Source organism: Nymphalis io, chromosome 4, assembly GCF_905147045.1.
Source record: "Nymphalis io chromosome 4, ilAglIoxx1.1, whole genome shotgun sequence".
Taxonomy (NCBI): Eukaryota; Metazoa; Arthropoda; class Insecta; order Lepidoptera; family Nymphalidae; genus Nymphalis; species Nymphalis io.
This window is the reverse complement of record NC_065891.1, coordinates 4,659,017-4,683,625: the sequence shown is the minus strand read 5'-3', so window position 1 is coordinate 4,683,625 and position 24,609 is coordinate 4,659,017. Positions and strand designations below refer to the sequence as shown.

At 34.7% G+C, this 24,609-nt stretch overlaps 2 protein-coding genes across 8 annotated transcripts in view; one reads left to right on the top strand and one right to left on the bottom strand.

The window, feature by feature from the left end:
• LOC126781643 (teneurin-m) overlaps positions 1-24,609 on the top strand; it is a 228,089-nt gene that overhangs the window by 102,674 nt on the left and 100,806 nt on the right. The gene's annotated exons all lie outside the window — the stretch shown is intronic.
• The window catches only part of LOC126781669 (N-acetylgalactosaminyltransferase 6-like), a 114,140-nt gene continuing 111,796 nt past the window's right edge, over positions 22,266-24,609 (bottom strand). Inside the window, exon 14 of the transcript XR_007670695.1 lies at positions 22,266-22,347. The gene's annotated coding sequence lies outside the window, so the exon portion shown is untranslated. The remainder of the gene's footprint in view (positions 22,348-24,609) is intronic.

Genomic DNA, 24,609 nt, shown 5'->3' with positions numbered 1-24,609 from the left:
TAACCGGCAGGTTCAAATCGGGGTGTAAATTGTTTAATGCAAGGGTTAGGCTCTACGGCATAAACTATCCCCTGTTAAGTAGTATGTATTAACTTTTGCATCAAATTATACACATAGGACTAAATTAATTACATTAATATAATAACTTTCTATAATATTATTTTTCAAAGGCACTACTGGCGGTAGAGCTTTGTGCAAGCTCGTCTGGGTAGGTACCACCCACTCATCAGATATTCTACCGCAAAACAGCAGTACTTGGTATTGTTGTGTTCCGGTTTGAAAGGTGAGTGAGCCAGTGTAATTACAGGCACAAGGGACATAACATCTTAGTTCCCAAGGTTGGTGGCGCATTGGTGATGTAAGCGATGGTTAACATTTCTTACAATGCCAATGTCTAAGGGCGTTTGGTGACCACTTAGCATCAGGTGGCCCATATGCTCGTCCGCCTTCCTATTCTATAAAAAAAAAAAAAGCTATTCGGGGAGATATATTTTTTCTTTTGATGAAATAAATATATACGTATTAAAAAAGTCACTATTTGAATTAAGCTTAGCTTGATATCCGTATTTAATTTCGTAATTTCTATTTCATTGTACAATGCATAGTATGAAAGATTACTTAAAAAACGAACGTATTATAATGATAATAAAGTAAGAAATAAATTGGCTTAAATTGGTTTGCGCAGTTGTACTGTAAGGCAGAATTTCTGAATCTTATATAGATTAATCGGTTCAAATTTTCTGTAACAATTCGTAATATTTATATTGACATTGACCTTAAAAGCATGCGAAACGAAATACATTGAAGGATTTACGTTTGAGTCATAAATTCATACAGACGTTAAAAAAACACAATGTCGTAATTTGTCATATATAGATTACTAACTTAACGTAACCCCTTTTTTACGCTGGGAAAACGCGTTACGCGTTTCTTCCCCCACAGGAACAGTGGGGGGGTATGTGGGGCTCGACGGTATCCAAAGCGCCGAGTGCGCTCCGAACATCTGAATCTACCGTGACGCTCTCACAACATAACGTAACCCAATATAACGTGTGTATTAACAATTTTCTTAGCTTGAACAATAATGTCATACTACTTTAACACCTTATGTTGGTTACTCTAATACTAATTATTATTTACAATTATAATTTACTTTAAAATAAAATAGCTTAATTTAAAACTTAGCAGCTCATGTCTCTAGAGTAGGCGCCATCTTAATTACGTAGTAATGGATTACTACAAGTTAAATAAAACAACCAAGCCTGATTACAATGAAAAACTAGTTTTTTTTACATTTTTTAACGTTTAGGACTAAAAAGTAAAACACAAGGCAACACAAATAGATTTATCATAGTTTTAAAAATGAAATATAAAAATTAATAAATAGAAATACTAGTTACGTCTATGTTAATTGTGATATAAGTAATTACCTTAACAGTTAATTAATAATATTCGATACATTGCTTATTAGTTAAAAAATATATATATTATAAAAACATTCAAATTTTTGCCTTAATAATAGTATTCATATTAATTATTCAATTTTAATTAGTTTACGTGTGCGGCACTGTGTGGCGGGAAAATTGAATGAAATTTATTATATAATTATGTATATGAGAAAAATAATCAAAATTGGAATGCATTTGTGTCACAGATGTATGTAAAATAATAGAATCATCTTTATTAAAAAAATGTTTTTATTTGATCCGGACTGTAATAATTTCTTAAATAAATAATATATAATTTTATTATATATTTTACAAACATGTATGTGCTAAGTATTCTAAAATGAAACAATTGATTGAATAAATGGAAACTGACAATATAATTATATAAATGTTTACCATCAATCTATCAACCATGTGAATACATTGAAACAAAATTGAATCCAAACGATATCACATCGAAAAGCTAGTATGCACATAGGGTCGATACAGAAACGGATGTTGACGGCAGAACGGTGACAGGAAAAGCGTGTCTGCTACGCTTTGAGCTAGATATAGAGGGTGAGATATTGTACTCAGCATGGCATTCTACCCGTCTATGACACGACCAAGGTTATTAAATGTATTATATGTACATTCGTTTTAATAGGATGCACACTCATACTTTACGCATAATAAGCCTACATTATATAAACCGAATTCAGTGTAATCGCATTGTATAATATTTTCTATCACGCTGCCGAGTCTTATCAAAATATTTACCTTACATGTATCCGTTTCTATGAATTACTATTCAATTTTTATACTGTTTCTATTAAACAGTATTAAAAAACAAAGGATATAATTACATTTTTAAAACAATTGCTTATTTTTAATAGCTTTAACAACAACCAGAAAGTTCTTGAAAGTAATACCACGATATAGCTAGTTCGATTCCCAACCCGCGGACCGTCACAATTACCGTGTTAATTTTGCACGAAATGAGAGAAGTCTTGTTATAGTTTTCGCTTCAAACTTTTGTATACACAATGAAAGTTTTTACTTATTTATCACAATAATAAAATAAATATATCTTAAATGCAAGTTGGTGGATACACATGTCGAAGAGATTCACATAAAACATGCAATTCTTCTTTTTCTCAAGATGTTTTCCTTCATCGTTGAACACGAGGTGAATTGTGAACACAAATTAAGAAAATATTGAAAATATTGTCTTGAATTTATAGCATTGAAGAAACTAATTTTTACTGAAGCATTTTACAGAAAATTGTTCTTAATATTCTGAAAGCCGTATTTTTAAACGGGCATACCTATTTCGTTAAGCTTTCAATTACACTACCAAATATTACACTCATAATTCAAGAAATATTTCATAAATGCTACATTCTCGCTAACCTTTAACACATCGTATTTACATTCATCTGAATTTTCCTTCCCCTTCAATTCAATACGAAATCGACAAAATCCAATTTCTTTCGACTTTACTCATTTTGTTTCCAATCGAAAGTATAAGAATTTGTATAGAGTCTCGTGTCGCCAACAGCGTTGTGTTTATTAACGAGTGATTATTACTGAATGGACTTTGACTATGACTAAGTTACGAAGAAATGTTGACATAAAGTTTGATAATTTTTGAATGTAAGCTGATTATAAAAGTACAAATAGAAAGAGTTATAAAACACTATAATAATGAAATACTGAAACTTACTAACTATTACAAGTATTGCTGTTTAGCGGCAGAACATATATATATATATAATAGATAATAATATATATAATAGATAAGTTACAGTTAGACTTTTAAAGACCTTACTTGTAAACATTGTATAGCGGATGATTAATTAAACAATGCTGTGATTTGATTTCGGAACGAAATTATTCTTTCAAATAACAAATTAATAATGAGCAAAAGAGCGATATCAGTGTTAAACTAAGCAGTCTTAAGCCTGAAACATATAATATCCCATTTCTTTTCAATAATTTATGTACATTTGAATCTCAATCTTCCCGATTCGAAGCCGAGTGAATCGAGAGTCGAGTTTTAGTACTTATATAATAGACTGAATAAATATCTTGGCTAATATCAAAATAGTTGCTGAAGAAAGTACACGAGTTAAGCCAAAAATAGAAAAAAATATGTTTAATATGTCATGATTGAATGGAAAGATTCTATTATGGATCCAGAATGAACGAATGTAGGGGTTCAAGGAATCGAATGTTGAATCAACAAGATCTTGGTACTATATTATTAGAAAGCAGCTCCACGTCCTACAAACACAATATCTCAGATTAGGGTGAATCGGATGGTACGTCGTCGTGCAAACAGCGTGTTTTGTACATAAATTGAGAGAGGACTTTCGTTTCGGTACAGGACAAACAAGTATGGAACGTACCTTATTACTTTAAGAATGATTGCTTCTTGGATTATTGGGCTCCCATTGTGCTAGCTTTTTCGTTAAACGAACATAAGATTTTGCTTTTAATGCTCATTTTTATAGTTCATAATCAACTGACAAATTTAATAGTGTTAGTAATTATATATGTATATTACTAGTTTTCTTAGATTTAATAATTGGAAAATGTTTCGCTAAAATAAAACCATTTTCGTGAAATCTTAATGTAAAAAAGAAATTAATACACGCTTATATTTATAATATCTGAATAAATTTAGAAATTACAGTTTTTTTGTGTTTTATTATTAATGTGCTCCATAATAGCTTCTGTCAGTTAAAGTATCACCTTAGATAGGGTTCTTGACATTTCAATTGGTGTACTTGCTCTGTCAAATAATATTGCAGGAAATCGGAAAGCGCCTTTTGAATTCTTAGTATCAGAAGAGTAGATATCGCAATTTTAACAAAGGCATCGGGTGCGTTCGACAGGCCGGGGTCATGGGTCGGAGGTCCCAACGGAGTGGGGAGGGGTGACACGTAGTGTCCGACACACGGGTCCGGCTCATTCGTCTAACGAGACACTCGCTTCCGGGAAAAAGTACTTTAAAATTCCCGTCACGTGATTTATTTTTGTAAGGGTTATTTTTAAAACTACTCCATATTACATACACAAAACCAATGTAACAACTGAAAGTTAAAATCTCCATTTAAATTAGTATCTAAATTGTAAGAATAAAAAAATGCTTAATATACTTCAGCCATAATAATTTTCTAGAGGGAACGTAGCACTTTTTTTGTTTTATAAAAGCAATTTAATTTCTATTTTTTTTTACTTTATACGTAACCAAACTCCTTGGAAACTTCGCTGTTCTTCTTTCTTGGTAAAAACATCTTAAATTTATAACGTTGATGTTAAACTTTTTGCAAAACTTTCGAGTCACAACAAGAGCCATTTATTTCTGATAACGAAGACGACTACAAAAAGAATTCAAATTAATTCACAAGATAGAATCTTCAAACAGAACAAGTGACCGTTTGAATATTATCTCACAGAATAAGTTTTCTTATGAAATCTTTACGTTTCTTAAAAAAAGGGAAAAACAATACAAACTTTACCACTGAATAGAAATAACGAAATCAGTAAGCTTAATTCGTTTTCAAAAGTGTATTGTACTTAAAAGACTCTTTAACGTCAACGATACGAACACGACGCGATACTTTGATATCAAAATACTTTATTGAATTTCATTTACGTGTAAAAATATTAAAATTTTTATATCTATTATGATTAAATTATCATTTATAGTATACAAATTATTATTATTAACTGCATCTATTAGTTTGTAATTTTAATTACTCATCAAATACGTAATATAGAAAGAAGTTGAATCAAAAGAACACTATATAGGAAATACAAAGCAGTTTAATTAACGATAAAAAAAAGGTTATAAATCTTCGAATATAAAGTATGTGAAATAATCCAGTGAGCCGAAATAAAATTACAGATAAAAGTTAGAAAAGAGTAAAAAGTTTTCCAGCAACAATGGCGTACCTCGCGACAAAACACATTGCCAGGATTAAAGGAGTCTGATAAAGTTTGACGAGAAACGGAAAGATGGAATGTCTTAACGGTAGACTCCATCTACGGAACCATCAAATGTACGCGAAAAGATAAACCTGTTTGTTGGAATTAAAATTTAGACGAGAATCACGAGATTCAACTACCTATTTTTGCCACCAGTTGTACAATAATGCCGATTTATAAACATGAGTTTTCAACATTACATTTTATAATTTCATATCAGCTTTTGGTAAAAAAGTCAAGTCTTGACTTATGTCCATGGTATCTTATTAGTTACTTCCCCAGTAAGAATATCTTTAAATTGCCAATATATTTTGTAACACAATATTAATATATAATGTATCAATTCTTATGTAATAAAATGAAAAGTAGTTAAGCTACTTAAGTAAAATTTGAAATTTTGAATCACATTTTAAATATACAATATCAATAATTAGCTTTCAATAAGACCGCGTCAACGTCATATTCTGCAGTAAAATTCAGAGATTAAAAATTCAATAGGTCTTATATATCCCAACCTTCCATTACAAGTACATCACTGTTTTTTCATCAGCTTGAGTTTCTTGTTTACATATAAATCTTTCAGAATCGGCTCCGGGGCTGTGTGTGTGCTTATAATCCGCTTTAGGCATGTAAGTTACATTTTATGGAACCCCGCTTTCATTTGTCTTATTTCTTTTCAACTCAATGTTTGCAGCCAAACTTTTTGATGCCATTGAGGTAAAAGAATTTTCTATTAAAAAAGGACATCGAATCAAATTGCTTTCTGTAAACAATTCTTTTAGTTCGGTCTGCTATTGGTTCCGTTCGTTCTCTGTGATAGATTCCTTAGATGCCGATGATTGTTACTTTTGATATATGGTCCGTTAAATTTTTGAGTTAATCAAATATACTTTAGTTTCTTTTTTATTATTACTGCAAATATTTAAAAAAAAATATAACAGGACTTACTTTTGCAACTTGTTTTCTTATCTAATCAATAAATAAAACCCTGTAAATATCTTATTGTTGGGATAAGGCGTATCACCTCTTGAGGAGATGGTCTTGAATTCATACCAGCTTTTTTTTTTTATATTCGCCGGGAGGGCAAATGACTCTACTCCACCTGATGGTAAGTGGTAGTAGAGTCCAAACGCGACGACGGCCAGTACAGACGGGAAAAACGTTCTGCACTAGCCGCCTTCGCCTTGCCGGCCCGCAAGATGCCTCTTCACGCCTCGTTTGAAGGAACCCGGGTTGTAAGAGCCCCTCCTCTTAACATGTGAGCTGGTAAGGAATTCCATTTTTTGGAAGTGCGACAAAGAAAGGAGTTGCCAAATTTCTTTGTTCGCGATGGAATTGATGTCACAGTTAGGCGGTGACATCGAGAACCAGCTCGCGTGGACTTAAGAAGGAAGGGGGAAGCGGGAATTAGAGAGAATAAATCCTCAGAGCACTCGCCGTGATACAGTCGATAGAAAGCGCTCAGTGCTGCTATCTCACGACGCAATTGTAAAGGTTCAAGGGTGTTTGTGACCTTTACGTCGCCAATAATGCGTACGGCACGTCGCTGCAACCGGTCCAAGGCCTCAAGTAGGTACTTAGCGGAGCCATCCCAAAGGTGCGAGCAATATTCCACGCAAGACCGTACCTGTGTTTTGTACAGCAGGCACAGTTGTTGTGGCGTGAAAAAGCGCTGCACTTTGTTCAGAACTCCGAGTTTCCGTGAAGCTGTTTTTATAACTGCCTCGATGTAATTCCTTGGACTAAGGTCGCAGCGAACGTCAATCCCCAGCATGGCGATTTTGCTTTGCATCACCAGCGGAGTACCACAGAGGGAGGGAAGAGGAGAAAATGTTGACTTTTTGTTGACCACTGCGCGTCCGTGGTATCCACCATGCACTGTACTATCGTCTGCATAGCAATGTATGTTCCCAAGAGAGAGCATATCATTGATATGCAAAAGAAAGAGTGTGGGAGATAGCACAGATCCCTGGGGGACCCCAGCATTCACTACATAGAATTGTGAAGCGCAACCATCAACTAAAACACGAAGGCTACGTTTGTGTAGGAAGCTGGCAATCCAGGTGCATAGCTGAGCAGGCAGACCATATGCCGGCAGCTTGGAGAGAAGACTTCTGTGCCAGACCCTGTCGAAAGCCTTGGAGATATCGAGGCTGACAACCAACGATTCTCCATGCTTGTCGATAGCTTCACCCCAGAGGTGCGTTACGTACGCTAGAAGATCACCTGTGGACCGTTTTGGTCGAAACCCGTATTGACGATCATTAATTAAAGAGTGATCTTCTAGGTAATGGATCAGTTGGTTGTTTAAAATCCGTTCCATCACCTTACAAAGTACTGAGGTGATAGCTATTGGCCGATAATTTGCCGGGTCAGACCGATCCCCTTTTTTGGGAACCGCTTGCACATTAGCTCTTCTTCAAGCCTCCGGCACACTTCCCGAAGAGAGAGAAAGTTGGTACAGGCGTGTTAACACAGGAGACAGCTCCGCTGCGCACTTCTTCAGCACTGTGGCTGGTATTCCATCGGGACCGTTAGCTTTCCGTACATCAAGTGATTGCAGCTCCGCACGTACATCACGTTGCCTGATTTTAATGTCAGGCATCGTATGGCCACATGCAGGTATTGTAGGTGGCAGTGCACTACAATCATCGATGACGGAATTGTCGGCAAAGAGTTTAGCCAGGAGATCAGCTTGCTCTTGCGGACTGTGAGCTAGCGATCCGTCCGGATTTCTGAGCGGTGGCAGCGAAGGTTGGCAGAAATTGTTTTGCACATACTTGGTCAGACGCTAGAAGCTACGGGAGCCCCTAGGATGCGAAACAAGGTCATGACCAATCTGTACAATGCGCTGTGCATCCGCTCTCGTGTATGCCTTTCTACAGGACTTGGAATTTTTATTATAGTTTGCTTTCAGTGAGTCAATGTTAGATGCCCCGCTAATGCAGCCGTTGATCCACTTGCGATATGCCGCCTGCTTAGATGATACAGCATCGGCACATTCACGAGTGAACCAACGGTTACGCGTACTCCTACTGACGAGATCTGAGCTAGGAATGTAGTATTCCATTCCCAGCATGATCTCGCCAGCAACAGCAGCGGCACTAGCTGTCGGGTCATTCCCACTGAAGCAACGTTCCTTCCAAGGGACCGACGCATAGTAATCGCGCATACCGTCCCAATCCGCCGACTTATAGTGCCAAACGCGACGTTTGCATACCGCTAGTGACGGCAGCTTGGCCTGTGGCACTCTGGTAGAAATAAGGCTGTGATCCGAAGAGCCAAGAGGAGCCTGAACCACAACCTGATATTCCACCGGGTGAGAAGTCAGCAGAAGGTCCAGTAGAGAAGGTGCTTGCCCATCAATGTCTGGGATCCTGGTAGGCTGATCAACCAGTTGGGCCAAGTCGTTTGTGAGAGCAAAAGCATGAGCAGTTCTTCCAGCATGGTCAGTTTTGAGGTATTTCAACCATGATTCATGGTGAGCATTAAAATCCCCCAAAAACACCAATTCCGCGTTAGGAAATTGCTCTTGCGCAGCATTTGCCACCCGACTAAGATGGTCAAATAATCGGCTTGTCTCCAAGTCACCATTGTGGGATCTGTAGAGGCACACGTAGACTCGGCTCTGACGAACCAGGTCCACACGTACCACCAACATGGAGAAGGAGGGGTCCTCCAAGCAGCGCAGTCGGTGACAGCAAACATCCGTCCTGACGAACAAGCATACTCCGGCTTTCGCTTTGAAGGATTCTTCAAGCGTGTAGCCGGGATAATTAAGGTAGCTGGTATCGGCAGGACGGAGTATTTGTGTCTCCGTGAGAAACAACATTGCTGGCCGTGCTGTCTCGAGATGGTGGTGGACAGCGTTGAGGTTAGTGTGGAGTCCTCGGATGTTAGAGAACTCGACCTCAAACAGCGAGGGTATGGTGGGGGTGTGCACCGCTGTACGACCGTTATTTCTGTTTTGTTGCGCCATTTGGGAAAAATAAAATGGAAAAGAGACGTGAAGCGAGCGATGTATTGCCACGATAGGGATGGGCAAAGTGTGGAGGCGTGTTTCCCCAAGTGGTTGCCAAAAGGAAAAATACACTGACCCGCCGGACGGAAGGGCCCCCGAACCCCCCCGGAAGTGGCCGCCGGGACCCCACCTACCGGTCACCAACCGGCACGACGGTCCACCCCGAGATTATGCGTGGCCTGGTGGGGCAGCCTCACGAGCTGGTTAGGCACGCTCGGGCCCCTGTACTATGCAGCTCCTATGCGGCTTGATTTTGTTGTATGCCAGCATAACATCTGACAACTTAATGATACTTACCTGGGTTTCCCAGTAATCCGCTATCGATTCAAATTCTAATAATAATAATAAAATATGGCTTTCTGTTTTAACAACTGAACCGCTTTAATATCTACTAAATAATGAATACAAACGTAAATGTTTAAGTTAGTTTGTGTTTAGGAAACATTATAATTGACTTTCATTTTATACTTTTACTAAGTTCTTTTAGAAGTTAAAATGTCAAGTTGCACCAACGCCATTAATTCGTAATGCAAAAAAGACGGGAGTCGTGAGAGCTCTTAATATATAACGCAGCAAAGAGTGTTCGTTCATTTGTATCGCTTAGAGACCGTAAGAGTGATTGCAGCATTTTCTCACGATTTCTTTTAAATTATTTTTACCTAACAGTCAGATGAAAAGGTGTGATTAACATTCTGAAATTATTTACGTTTTCATTTTATATTTAAAGGAGAGAAATGAACTGTTTGCTATTAGGTCGCACTAATTAGATTAAATATTTTTATTTTTATATATATAATTCTTCTGTACGTGTATATATCACTGAACTCCTCCACACGGCTAGACCAATTTTGATGATATTTTTTGCGTGTGTTTGAGGTCCCTGGAACGGCTTAAATTGGATCCGGTAGGTGGCTCTGTAAACGGGATCTAGGTATTTTTTTTAAATTAAAAAAAAATACTCATTTCACCTATACGAATTCAAAACGGACAGATGGTATAATGTTATTAGAAAAATTGAAACAGTGTACATAACTTTTTCCACTGAACAGCTAGGCAGTATGAAACAATTGTATTCGATTTGTGAAAACATGTACGTAATTATACAATATCCGCGACTGTTAACAGAAAAGTCAGTTACAGTGACTTGAGCAACTTCACTAAATATATTTAATTATTCAAAAAAGATAGACACTTTTACTGGTTAAAGCAATACAACACTTTTAGTTAACTTTAATTAAAATAAATGATTGATTTTGTGACGGGTCCATTAAGCAGGCTCCTGAAAGTTTTATTAAAGCCCTTTTAATCCATAAGGCGCTAAATCTCCCATAAATGCTTTTAGACCTTTTAGATACAAGACTGGATAAGGAAAAGTTACTTTGATATTTTAACGCTTGATCATATTGAATAAAAAATTAATTTTAAAAATGTTGTTTTGTCTGTGGTAACTACTAAGTAACTTATAGATCAGTGTGCCTAGTGCAAAGTTTTTTTGTCTAATTGATAACGTTAGAACTTATCTTAACTGTGATTATATATAGTTAACTAAGATGTGTATTGAATTCCGATTATTGTCACTAAGCGGCGCCGTTTTCATTCCATAGAAAACGCAGTAAACGTCCACGCTACCGTTGCGAGTTTTTTAAATTATTCAATTTAAAAAACTCGCAAGTGAAACAGATAAAAAAAATTCTAATAGATGACGTCTAAAAATATGAAATCGCGCTATAACATTTAATGAATCGCAATAACATAGATTTTCAGTAAATTAAGTAAAGTTACATAGGACAATAATATTATATATAAATTCAAGTATTATTTAAAAAAATATATATTGGTAAACATAATTAGATTTTTTCTATGACAATTACCCGATGGATATAAAATTAGAAGTTTGTGACAAACTATAATCTCCGAAGATTAGCTGAGCTAGTTCTGCCTAAGTCAAAATCCTGATCATGTCCCATTTTTGTTAACCTAACGTCCTTTAAGCTTAAATTTGGAGTACTTTAAATTAAAACGGACACTTTTACCGGACTTTTAAAAGTTATAATTAACATCCAATTTGCCCAGTATAATTTAGAATTCGGCATTATTAATTAATAAAAGAATTGTTTTCACATAGCATATAAAAAGGCAATTCTCTTTAAACTCGGTTCTTATTGCTGTAGCAAGGAATAATCAGTTAGACAAGCGTGGCCGATTCAATTAATAATTATTTATTTCACAAAAGTCATTTTTAAACATAATATGGTTGCAGTAGGGCAATATAAAAATACTATAATAATATAGTTATAAAATGAAGTACTGGCTATTCTAATTCAAATTAAATCAGTTATTTGTTCGCATATATATGTAACACTGTTTATTTAAATCACTCCACGAGTTTCATACAGTAGCAATATTTAATATAATAATGTCCTCCGGACCGATTTCGGCCACGGCGGCTAATTTCAAGGAAGATTAGCCAACTACGCAGGAGATATTATAGTGCACAAGTGTGTGCGCACACAGATGCACTCTATTCCATAACTCTCACAATCCGATGGGACGGCAATCCGACACGACTGGAAAGAGTTCAGGCACAGGACAAACGGCTTTACGTGCTTTCCGAGGCAAGGGAATGTACACACTTCCAACTTCTAGACTCCGGGCTACTAGTGAGAATTTTTTGACAGAAAAACCCAATATTTTTTTTATTGGCCCGACCTGGGAATTGAACCCAGGACCTCCGGCCTTATCTGCGACCTTACGTCAAGCCACTAGACCAACGAGGCAGTCTTATATTGTAAACAATAATTAAGAATGAAAACAAAATCTCAATACTTCGGTATTTGCGTCTTTATGGGCCAAATGCAAAATTCCGTTACAATACTTGAATAATTACGAATTCGAAGTAGTCGTAATTGGCCCATTGTATAATATCCGAACCATTGTTGCCGCAATCCTCTAAACCTATGGAATAGACATTACGACCTTTTCCATCCATTCATTAGAAACCCACACCGACTAAACAAAGCTTCTCAAGCGTGCCATTTGTCAATGCCATAAAGACAGCAGGACACCCTAAAGGCCACTCGCGGGACATGCAAATCGCGCCCTAACAGTTCTTTCTGCCCTACAGCTGCAATAAAACAACTTAAATTAACCGTTGCTGGATTAGATCCCCCATAAGGGTACCTGAGCCCTTGACCGAAACATAATGTTTATTACAATTGTTAATGAAATAGATAAGAAGTGGATAGCAGGGGTCGACACTAATTTTTAGTACGATATATAAGTATTGCTTTACGGATTTCATTGTTTCTTTTATAATTTTATTTACATCTAAGGCTTTTTATACATTTCACGAAATCAGTCACTAATCGATCGTATACTACTATTTATACCTAACAAAAAATCATTTTATGAATAAAATTAAACTATAATATGTATTTATCTTTATGAAAGATAGACACTAAAATCTAAAACATTTATGAGATTTTTTGTGATAAAATATCAATATTTTTTTTTAATCTAGAACAGCGCCCAATCAGTTGAAGTGGTTCCCATTAAACTTTTACGTATCAACCGGATACACGTGTCCGAATATTGGAAATGGCTCGATCGATATATTTGTTACATTCCCATTGCGGGTCGCCTTCAGCCTTCAAAATGTTTCATCTGAAGGCGATGCTTGGGACAGGCTAAGAAAATTTAGGAATAAAGTAAAGACTGATACTAATTATTAATGTTACGAATGTTAAAAAATCAAAATCAATGTGACGCATATTACTCAATACAATATAATATAGAAGATAAAAAAGCCTATTTAATTTGTGGAAAAGATTAATTACTGAGTTTCTCGTCGTTTTTTATGTGTATAATCTAGATTATAAAACCGGTAGTAGCATTATATGTAATTTAATCTTACATTCAACAGACATTGACGATTAAAAAGTGCTTAAATAAAGTATATTTTGTATTTAGAAACAATAATTATACGAACCATGATGGTCTAGTGCTTAGAACTTAGAAGACGTGAATCTTAAGCGAAGAAGCTGAGATCAAACTCGGGGAAGCACCACTGAATTGTAATGTGCTTGATTTAAGTTTATGTTAATTATTCACGGAAAACATCGTGAAGAAACTTGCATGTAGCGGATAAAAATCAGCCACATGAAAGTGCCACCAACCCGCAATGGAGCAAACCGGTGGAGTAAGCTTTAAAACCTTCTAAAAAACCTAAAAAGGGAGAAACCTAGCAGTAGAACATTCACATGCTGCTACTAAGTATGAAAAAGAGAATTTAAGCAAGCCAATTTGGATATAACACAAAAGCTATTTTAAAATGCTATAAATATAATATAAATAAAATGAATTTCCCATTCGCCCGAAGAAAATACATGTATATTGACAATACAATAGTAGATCAACGTAGAAAATTCAACTGCGACTACTTTACCTTATCTGAGGAAAAAAAAAACCTATTTGAAGCTGTGAAACATTTTTTTTATAAGTAAGATTCAAATAAATTCAAAGAACTATGTGCAATATCTACTTTGTATATAATACTATAAGGTAAAAGAAATATTACGAGAAATAACAAATTCATCTTATATTTTTACATCCTTATAATATTTATAGAAGGAAACGTAACAGGATATTTAAGGCAATTCTATTTCAAATATTTTTACCGTACATTGGCATTCATCCAACAATAGACACAAATAACGGTCATTTCTCACTTGGAATCAAGTCCCCTTATTGCTGCTGTCTGATTAAGACGACTTAATCAGACAGCAGTTTCGTGGAATGTGTTCTGTCCTTATTTTTTTTTTATAAATATGTGTGAACAATAATATTGCTTTAATTTAGTTGTCTTTTGCCCGAACAGTTGCAATTCATTATTGTTATATATTTCTGTAGTATTTATTCTTATCTTGCACTCGGTCATCAAATTAAATCTATATAAAGTTATCATATACACGATATCGCACGAGTCGTTTTCGTCTTAATTAATCATTCGTCGACTGTTACCGTTTTTGCATCATTGTACATACATAAGCAGGATGGGTGTTATACAGGACATCTTGTGGTGTTCCCTCTTGATTTATCTGACCGCGGGCCGCCGCAAACTAGGCGCCTCCGTATTTATTGCCACAATAACCCTATTAATTCTCTCCGCCAGCGACTTTGAAGTTCGTAAAGGCCGTGCTCCGGGGTCGTTTCGACCGCGACTACCTCACGTGTTCAGCAAATTACTTTATTGCTATGATTGTGTTGTAAAACGGGTTGACAGTGTTACATTTTATTGTCGGTATTAAGAGGCTTAGGAAAGTGCCTAAAAGCGAGTGTTAAGTTCTGATTTACGTTACAACTATATAAAGATCATTTTAATGTTCTTAGTTGTCAAGTTACCAGGATTAAGGAGGTCAGGATGTAAGCTTAGATTTTGTGTACATAGTTTCACTAACTCGCTAAAACCCAACTTATACACGTATATTGTTGTTCAAACGTTATTGTTATTATTTGTTCTAGAATTCCTTTATAATTTCAGATTGACTAACATCTCCTCAACTAATAATTGGTAAATTACTTCAAAACGTACTATTCAATCTGTATATCAGACAGGGGCCATTTGGCCGGTCCGAGCTGGTTAGCCGGCATTATTTATTAGAGCCCGACGGATGTGACCGCCTCCGAATTGAATCTGATTCATTTGGGTCACTGAAACGGTCACGTGACTTGGCAAGAAAGAATCGCCATGATCACACGCGATCACTGGGTTTAATTCTTGATTTACGTTTGAGAAAATTAAATTATGGAAATTGAGATGAGAATAATTTCAATTATTGAAATTTGATTATAAAAATTTTGATTGACGTTGCAAACCACGTTTTAAAATTACATAAGGTCAGTAAAATAATTCTATGAAGCATTTATTACCTAATTGAATTATTGTCTGTTGACATGATTGACAATCTAGTCGCTTACTATAATCTAAGCTATCACATGAAAACGCGGACGTTATATACGCAGTATTTCATTTTATTGAGATTTAATTTATTTTGGTATTCCATTATCGTCTTACTTTGTTAATTAATACATGTATCGTGTTCACGGAATGGTAAAGGTCAAAGGCTTAAAATCAATATATGTACGTAACTAGCAAGCCTGTAGATAGTATTTCTAAAACAACAAAATACCCACCAACAAATTCTTTACCGAGAAGTGAAAATTATAACGATTTCAGACCTTATAATTGAAGAAGTATGCCATTAATTTATTTCTGTGTGTTAACTTATGTTTGCACTTACTGCGTTTTATTTGTTAGCCAGTATCATTTACTCATAAAGGAACTCTTTGAATGGATATTTGAATAAGTACCGCCTACTTATTATGTAATTGATGATAATGTCCACCTGATTGACTACAGACACGACGGCTAATTTCAATAAAAAATAACCAACTGTGAATATTTATATATATTATAGGGCACAAGATTGTGCGCTGTTACTGCATTGTCTTACTCTTATAAAAGGACGGAACAATGAACCGACACGATCGAGAAAAGTTTAGGGCCAGCAGCAATGGCTTTCTAAAGGTTTACTTTATTAGATATCCCAATGTTGGCAGATGTGCAAGAAATAATTATTACTTCTTACTATAGAACTGTGCTTATTGAAAAAATTGGTTAAGTATGATACTTTACCAAGTATGGTAGGACCATACCGGTAGTCCTTCTGACCATCAACCTTCTGGCAATAGATTAAATAAGTTAATTTGTACGTCTTAAAAATAACAATTAGTGATTCCCATTAGATTAACATAGTATTTGTATTCATTTAACTTGTAAATATATAAAACTGTACTTTTATTTGTGAGGCTAGGTTTTTCCAAATAGACTTTTATTATTAATAAACTTTCATATAGGTAAATACCGCTCACCTATGCTTTGTATTTCTTTTACGATATGAAGTTATAGATGAGCGATGCCACTTTTAGACCTACATATAAGTAGGTGTAAAGCTACATAAATATATATATACATACATAAATATAATCAACTGTTATCGGTAAGAATTTACCATATCAAAAATTAAACTCGTGACTGTATTACGGGGAACTATTAGAAATATGATTTAATTTTTCGCAGTGGATTTTGTAGTTACTAAAATAGTTGGTATATTTCTTTTTTATAAATATTCATTTAAATAATACACAATTTATACTAGAAAAGTAAATTGAGAGACGTCACTACCATATGCCAAATATATAAACCATGTTTTTCACGATTCAATCATCATCAAAGGAATATCTGAAGATGAATAAATAATAAAGCGTATCCATAAACTGCACTTTGGTCCCAGTAAGGGCGCGCGTGGGTCGGCATTAAATATTCTTATCCCTTGACCCACATAGCTCAAACAAACGCTATACCAGTGGATATGTGCCTATTTATTATTTCCTTTCTTTAAATCCTTAAGTTTCCCTTAATAATAATCAATATTATATACAAAATAAAATTTATTTCTAAAATTATTGTTAGTAATATTTTTGTTGTAAGTATTTTTTTAAATTGTTTTAATTAAAGTAAATATTTTTGGCGAGTATTTATTTTCTCCCATAACATATTAAATGTTTTGAAAAGCTTAACATGAAGTTATGAAGGCGAACCCTAGCGATAAGAGCTAGCATCCAACAAAACGAAAAGCCGCATTGCTGCAAACGACTCACAAACCACAACTAAAACGGCATTTTATTAAGTAGACACCAAGTGAACGAAACAAACAGCCGAAAGTACCGTCGAAGTTTCATTTCGACGCTTTAATTTCGAAACCTTTGACGCTGCTAAATATGGCCTTTATTGCTTTCGTAATAAAGACTTAAGTGACGTTACATCAGCGTTTTCCAGCAACCGGCCGGTTTAATCTGATGGTTATTGCGCCCGACGTCGTGGTGACAGCGCGGGTGAACACAACGCGACACAGAGAGTTCTGTGCCTGTTTTGGAAGAGGTCAGCAGACAGGATATTACTAAGCCGCAGTGTCAGACGCATTCGCGTTTAGTCGGGACCTAAATGAGAAATAGTAGAATAACAGCGTTCGTTTTTGCCTTTACTCTATTGTTCGCATGTTTTGACGTAGATACGCTTTTTATACGGTTCGAAGAATGTAACGGCGGTAAAGTTAAATAGAATTATCAAAATTTTCTTGCCAATAAAAAAAAGCCAATATTCATTACTGTACATCTGGAATGTCATCATGGACTTTCACTAGATAGTTCATGATGACATTCCTTAAATGAGTTAATATTTATTTAAAGGATTAATATTAATTTATATTGAAAGATAAAGTCTACTTATACTGATCCGCTCCTAAATTTAATTGATGATTAAAATTGACATTTGAGTATATGAAATTATAATCGAAAGCGTCTTCAAAAGTTTAATTGTACTTAATACATAAATCGACGTCTCATTATTCACCCGTAATTAATGTCAAAATATATGGCTTTTGATTATTATTTTTTATAATACAGGTAGGCGGATGAGGACCACCTGTTGGTAAGTGGTCACATGGTAGATTGGCATTGTAAGAAATGTTAACCATCGCTTACATCACCTATTCGCCACTGTCCTTGTTGTTTGCCGTTGTTCTTAGTGTCCTCGACAAACCAAGGCAGTTAAAAATAATTATTATAACAGTAAATCCTGCCTTAACATTTACATATTTAAAACAATAATTATTTTTTAAATATAATCACGCTATTACTATTACCATATTAAAAAAAATCACTTACAAAATCACAGCAAAATCGAGAAGAAATGTCTTTTCAATTCCTACAAAAATTCATTCTCATTTAACAAGAAATCAATACAGGAAATTAACCATTATCTAGAAAGGTTCTATCCCAGAACCTAGTCCTTGAAGGTACCTTGGTCTAACCTTATTTAGAAGAATTAAGTACTGTCTTACCTGATACGGTTACGAGATAATAGCGCACGTGCCGGACAGTGCCTTAGTACTATAAAGAGTTTTAATCAAGATTGAAAAAGCAAACATTTGTTTTTGAATATCATTATAAAAGAATTAAGTTTTAATTGAATCGTTCAATAAGCTATTTACGTTATCTGCGTTTTTGTTAAATGAATAAAAATCATATTTAATTAGATAATGAGCCGAGAGCGAAGATCGCTTAGTGGTTAGAATGTGTTAATCATAACAAAAGATTGCGAATTCAAATCTGGGCAAGCGCCGTAAAAACATCGTGAGAAAATTATGCATGTGTCAAATTAATACCTGCCACAGTTGAAGGATATATCAACCCTCATTGGAGCAACATGGAATAAGCTCAAATAGCTCAAAATTAGAATCGGTCTTAGCCGAGCTTGAGAAATTTAGGTACAAGCTGCCACAACTATAAATTATTATTAACTTTGTTCTCAAAACATCCATAGTTTTTTATTATAAAAAGCATTAACTCTTCTTGAAAGCCTTCGTCTATTTTTAATCCATTTAGTATAAGCTTTATCAAAATCGATCCATTAATTTTGTGGCTCCACAAAATGTCAATGTATAACAGTCGTATAAACACAGCTAAGAAGTTGATAATCATTGCGCCCGTGCCGGGAGCGGCCATTAAGACAATTTATGTAGACATGTTGTTTGGAATTTCCTTTAATGTGAACACACCGCGGCCTGATTAATCTCCACGAGACCTTTATTGTAAAAGGGTTCATTCACATTGTCATGTTATATTTATTTCAAACGAGATGGCCTTTTTATAATACACGGCTCTGACTTCGCACGGGTTTAGTTGGAATTATATGCATACATTATTTTTGTGTCGTTAGTTTAGTGCTTAGCACGTATAATTCAATCCACAGGTCGTTTCACGTGTCCACTTAAATGTTATTGGGTTTTGCTGTCAAGAAATTCTCAGTAGTAGCCCGAAGCTTTAGCTCGAAAAGCATTTAAAGCCGTTGTCCCTGCGTCTGAACTCCCTTCGGATTGCCGTTCCATTGGAATATGAGGGTGATGGAATTGAGAGTGCACCTGTGTTTCCGCACATATTTGAGCATTACCTTTTTATTACCTACCTACCTTGTTAGGCGTTCTCCGTTGAGAAAAGCCTCCGTGACCGAAATCAGTCAAAAGGATATCATCAATCAACAGCCAATCGTTGTCCACTGCTGAACATAGGCCTCTCCCAAGGTGCGCCAAAGCTCCCTGTCCTCCGCCTTCTGCATCCAGTTGGTGCCCGCCACCTTCTTAAGGTCGTCGGTCCACCTAGCTGGAGGGCGCCCTACGCTGCGCTTGAAAGGATATCATAAGGACTCTAAAAACACAGTAATGCAGGTATAGATTAATCAATTATAAAAGTATATTGGAAGCTTTTATTGTAACTAGGTTTTTAATATGGGAGTCTGATCCCGCTTCTGATAAGAAATATTAGGTATTTGCTATGATGTTGTTTTATGGTACGTATCAAAATGAAGCCGCTAATGTCTCACTGCTAGTCTCAAGCCTTATCTACTGTTGAGAAATGGGTTTAGAATATAACCTGTATATATTATACTATAACAAAACTTTAAATCCAACAACAATGTATCTACGCAAATTAAAAAAATTATCTACGCAAATGAACACGTTCATCATGAAGTATGCTTATAACTGTTATTCATGATATTGATATGATAAATATTGTTACTTTGTTTTAAATTATTGCATTTCATGAGAATCCTCTAGGATCGTTATTAAAAATTTTTGTACTTTGGCAGATATTTTTAATGACCATTTTTTTTATAGAATAGGTAGGCGAAAGAGCATATGGGCCACCTGATAGTAAGTGGTCACCAACGTCCATAGACATTGGCATTATAAGAAATGTTAACAATCGCTTACATCGCCAATACGCCATCGTCCTTGGAAACTAAGATGTAATGTCCCTTGTGCCTGTAATTACACTGGCTCACTCACCCATCAAACCGGAACACAACAATACCAAGTACTCCTGTTTTTCGGTAGAATATCTGATGAGTGGTTGGTATCTAACCAGACGAGCTTGCACAAAGCCCTACCACCAGTAAACTATATGCTTATTAATAAAACTAAATATTATTTTTCCTTTTGTTTTGTAAAAACATATTCTATCACTAACTAACAACTAACTAACACTAACAAAATATTTGCGCATGTGCCCCCAGTTAACAAGCAAAGCCAGGGCAAATATCTTAGTCCCCCATCCAGTCCATGTAATCTATACAATACAATACTTTTCGTGAGCTAAAGATTAATGTCTCACCATTTTGCTCCAGTTTACTTAAGAAAGGGTTTAAGTAATAAAATTACAGCGATTTCAGCTTACTATCATACTTACAAGACAAAAAGTGTTGTTTTTTTTAATATAATGTAATAATATAAGAAGCAATCTTGTTTAATACAGTTTAATTGGATAAGATATTATGACTTATATACAAAATAAATAACATAAACGCTTAAAAGTATTTCGTGGTCGGTCCGATTTGATGTTATAAGTTTTCGTAACACAAAAAAATAATATTTTGTTTATTTTTATCAATCCATCAGAATTAAATTCTTAATAATTCCGCTAACTATTTAGCCTTGAACCACACTGTTCACCCTAGAGATGCTTTCGAAATTAATTGTTGCGTTTATGTCGTGTGCACGCCTTACGGTTTTGCTTGAAAAATCATCTCGATTGCTAGCTAGTTGCCAGATTTATGAAACCGCCACTGCACGTTTCAGAGCTATTGAGGTCAGATTATATCTAATGTAATTTCCTTTATTAATAACTCTTACATCTCATGATCTCCTGGTACACGTAGCTGAGAACTCTGTTACTTTTGAAGATTATTCAACACCGAATATGGGAATAACGAGACGCTATCTTTTGAATATGTACTACTTACTATATTTTTATACATTAAAATATAATTGTATTTTTTGTTTTAAAAACTTCTTAAATATAGAAATCGAAGAAGTTTTTTAAACGGTAAATACAAATTAATTGATCCAAAATTAACTTGCGAGATGCGTTTAATATACCTACACATCACTTCTAGGATGGTATATAAGTATATTTTCTTACAAATATATTTAAGTCACCACCGGCCTTAGATATTGGCGATGTAAGAAATATTAACCAACAAAAACTCTTTTATACATATCACATATACCAATTTACGAGTAACTACGAACCAAGTCACCATAAAACATACTAAAAGACTTTTCCGGCTATATTCATATATCAGCCGGAATTTCGCAGTCACGACCTACATGACCTGCAAGTACAGCACTTCATTACCAGGGTATTGGTAACCTAATTTTAAAACAAAAGCGTCCACTACATTTATAGTACCAGATAGCTCGGCCAATAAACTAGACAGTTTGGTTCAAATAACAAAATGGTAATCAGAAACATTACACTTTCACTGTTTTGCTTTTTTAAATTTTTGCATAGGCGTAGCTAACAACTTGTATGGGATATTATAGATACAGTACCGTTTTAAGATATTTTCTAAAGACTCATTCATTATATAATGTATTATAGGCCTATTTTTATAACGACTTTTGTCCAATTAATTATATTAAGTAGCACCTAAACCTTTCTAGTACGTGCCTTTTTCTAACTTTTACTGGTGGTAGGGCTTTGTGCAAGCTCGTCTGGGTAGGTACCACCCACTCATCAGATATTCTACCGCAAAACAGCAATACTTGATATTGTTGTGTTCCGGTTTGAAGGGTGAGTGAGCCAGTGTAATTACAGGCACAAGGGACATAAAATCTTAGTTCCCAAGGTTGGTGGCGCATTGGATATGTAAGCGATGGTTGACATTTCTTACAATGCCAATGTCTAAGAGCGTTGGTGACCACTTACCATCAGGTGGCCCATATGCTCGTCCGCCTTCCTATTCTATAAAAAAAAAAAACTACATCCGAGGAAGAAGTTATTTTAACTGCTCACTTAACCATTATCTGTGTTTACAGTATGTTGTGTAGCTTTCTCTGCACTGCGTAGCATTAGCTATTTAGTGGAAGATCAGTTTCAATGCCATCATTTTTGCTCTGACGTCTCCTCTAACAGAACATTGAACGCTTAATTTATGCGAGGAAAAGGAGAGCTGTATTTTCATACGATTGTAGTATTTTCGCGTACATTATAAGGTTTATTTTAGTATGCACATTTTTGTGGAATTTAATCAAGAAATTGAATTTTTTATCGTAATAGTTATTACAACATTTCGGAAAATATATTAGTTTTATCTTCAAAGCATATTCTATATGAAATGAAATAATATAATGTCTGCAAAAACTAGATATACAAATATGAATATTATATATATCAAAACACTTTCACAAAACAAAACTTACCTTAACTTAGCAATCTATCTATTTCTGGAAGTGATAAAGCAAAATGCATTTAAATGATTCTTTCTATACTACAAAATATACTTAAATACAACGACAAAGCTTCTTCATTCTTTTTTTCTATTTAAAACTTCAAAGCTGAAGCAAACATAAAAACTTTACAAGCACATTAATAAATTTGTACTTAATAAATAAACAATGCTAACAGATGTGACCGCACCCCATCATTTTAATTTGGATTCAAATCTAGATTTATTTAAATGAGCGAACCTTTGATTGCAATGACGAAAGCTCGTTACATCGCATTTTTAAATTTGCATTTCGTTTGTAGCTTATTTCATTGACATAGAGTCGATAGTTGATCTTCAGATGAATCAGAAAACTTTGCTCCTACCCCCTTCGCTCTAATAAGAGGATGAAAGGTTTCATTGATTGTTTCTTTTTTTACAGTGAATGCTTCGGTCGCGTTTGATATGATAATTTTGTTAATAGGATGAGTGAGGTCGTGTGCACGCATTTTGATATCGGATTCATTTTTGAGGTCAGCGTAAATTCTAACTAATAATTTCTATTGAACTTTCGAAATGCAATTTTAAGTACAAATTTAGAGTTTAATATTTCAAAAATAATTAAAATGGTATCTATTTAATATTTTTAGCTAATTTGATTAAAAATATTTTTTTTTTATAGAATAGGAAGGTGGACGAGCATATGGGCCACCTGATGGTAAGTGGTCACCAAACGCCCTTAGACATTGGCATTGTAAGAAATGTCAACCATCGCTTATAGCCAATGCGCCACCAACCTTGGGAACTAAGATTTTATGTCCCTTGTGCCTGTAATTACACTGGCTCACTCACCCTTCAAACCGGAACACAACAATATCAAGTATTGCTGTTTTGCGGTAGAATATCTGATGAGTGGGTGGTACCTACCCAGACGAGCTTGCACAAAGCCCTACCACCAGTAGTAAAATAAGAAGTTGTCGCCTTTTCTATAACTTGATGTTATAATTATAAATATCCATATTCAAAATAGCAGTAAGTTTCTCAATATTAAAGTTTTGCTTACCACGATATATTGTTTTGAATTAACAGAAGTAAATATTTGAATAAAATGGTAAATATGAAAGCTACTTACCTATTATATTAGTAGTTTTCAAATCGATATGGAAAAATTGCAACCAAAACATACGTTGTATAATAATTAGTATTTTAAAAAAAAGTGGTGATTTTCATTTTATTTGATGATGATTTCATCACAGACACAGACAATGTGCAGAATTTTAAAATCAAACATTGAATTTATTTATATTTAAAAAGTTTGTTTTTCAAACCATTCACAGTCGCATTGCAAAATAAAACTGTAAATCACATCTAATTCTTTCACCAAAGGTTGTCTGTTAGAGATCGCTATAAGCGATAAGACCGCCTTTGCGCACCATTTTTTATTTTCTTTTTCTTTGATTGTTTCCTACTTCTCTCATTTTATGTATTTGTTGTGCAAAAAGTGTTAAATAAATAAATACTTTAATCAATACAAATTATAAAACAAACATAAAGCCAGTCAGGCGAATTTTAAGTAATTTGCCTACTCATTAACGTTAACGTTTTTATATATAACTTTTAAGTAAAATGTTTCTGACGCTCATGGTTTCATAAACTGGGGTTTTTCTAAGCATGATTGAAATTTTAATGCACATTAAGTTTTTATAACTTAACATTATATTTGAACAAATAGTTTTAGATAAATAAATAATTAATTGACATATTAAAATAACTTTCACCAA